This window comes from Lipotes vexillifer, unplaced genomic scaffold, assembly GCF_000442215.2.
Source record: "Lipotes vexillifer unplaced genomic scaffold, Lipotes_vexillifer_v1.1 scaffold452, whole genome shotgun sequence".
NCBI classification, from domain to species: domain Eukaryota; kingdom Metazoa; phylum Chordata; class Mammalia; order Artiodactyla; family Lipotidae; genus Lipotes; species Lipotes vexillifer.
The window spans coordinates 34,841-36,582 of record NW_006788004.1 but is presented as its reverse complement, the minus strand read 5'-3'; positions in this window follow the sequence as shown (position 1 = coordinate 36,582).

Sequence of the window (1,742 nt, the reverse complement as noted above, 5' to 3'; positions counted from 1 at the left end):
TAGGTATTTTTTGATTTCCTCTTTGATTTCTTCATTGATCTCTTGGTTATTAGTAGTGTATTTTTTAGCCTCATTGTGTTTGTATTTTTTACATATTTTTTTCCTTTAATTGATAACTAGTCTCATAATGTTATAGTTGGAAAGATACTTGATATGATTTCAATTTTCTTAAATTTAACAAGTCTTGATTTGTGATGCAAGATATGATCTATCCTGGAGAATGTTCCATGAGCACTTGAGAAGAAACTGTATTCTGTTGTTTTTGCATGCAATGTCCTTTAAGTATCAATAAAGTCCATCTTGTTTAATGTATCATTGAAAGCTGTGTTTCCTTATTTATTTTGATTTTGAATGATCTGTCCATCGGTGAAAGTGGGGTGTTAAAGTCCCCTACTATTATTGTGTTGCTGTCAATTTCCATTTTTATGGCTTATAGTATTTGCCTTATGTATTGTGGTACTCCTACGTTGCATGCATAAATATTTACAATTGTTATATCTTCTTCTTGGATTGATCATTATGTAGTGTCATTCTTTGTCTCTTGCAATAGTCTTTGTTTTAAAGTCTATTTTGTCTGATATGAGAATTGCTACTCCAGCTTTCTTTTGATTTCCATTTTCATGGAATATGTTTTTCCATCCTCTTACAGTCTGTATGTGTCCCTAGGTCTGAAGTGGGCCTCTTGTAGACAGAATATATACAGGTCTTTTCTTTGTATCCATTCAGCCAGTCTATGTCTTTTAGTTGAAGCATCTATTCCATTTACATTTAAGGTAATTATCTATATGTATGTTCCTATTACCATTTTCTTAATTGTTTTGGATTTGTTATTGTAGGTCTTTTCCTTCCCTTTTGTTTCCTGCCTAGAGAAGTTCCTTTAACATTTGTTGTAAAGCTGGTTTGGTGGTGCTGAATTTTCCTAGTTGTTCCTTGTCTGTAAAGTTTTTAATTTCTCCACCTAATCTGAATGAGATTCTTGCAGGTAGAGTAATCTTGGTTGTAGGTTTTTCCCTTTCATCACTTTAAATATGTCCTGCCACTCCCTTCTGGCTTGCAGAGTCTCTGCTGAAAGATCAACTGTTAACCTTCTGGGGATTCCTTTGTATGTTATTTGTTGTTTTTCCCTTGCTGCTTTTAATATTTTTTCCTTGTATTTAGTTTGTGATAGTTTGATAATATGTATCTTTTCTTTTTCTCCATGGATCCTGTATGGGATTTCTGTGCTTCCTGGACGTGATTAACTAATCATTTTCCCATATTAGGGAAGTTTTCAAATATAATCTCTTCAAATATTTCGTCAGTCTCTTTCTTCCTCTCTTCTTCTTCTGGGACTCTTATACTTCGAATGTGGTGCGTTTACTATTGTCTAAGAGGTCTTTGAGACTGTCCTCAATTCTTTTCATTTTTTTTTTTTTTTTTTACTCTGCACTGCAGCAGTTTTTTCCATTATTTTATCTTCCAGGGCACTTATCCGTTCTTCTGCTTCAGTTATTCTGCTAATGATCCCTTCTAGTGAATTTTAAATTTCATTTGTTGTTCATCATTGTTTGTTTGCTCTTTAGTTCTTCTAGGTCTTTGTTAAACGTTTCTTGTATTTTCTCCATTCTATTTCCAAGATTTTGTATCATTTTTACTATCATTATTCTGAATTCTTTGTCAGGTAGACTGCCTATTTCCTCTTCATTTGTTTGGTCTGGTGGGTTTTTACCTTGTTCCTTCATCGCTGTGTGTTTCTGTGTCTT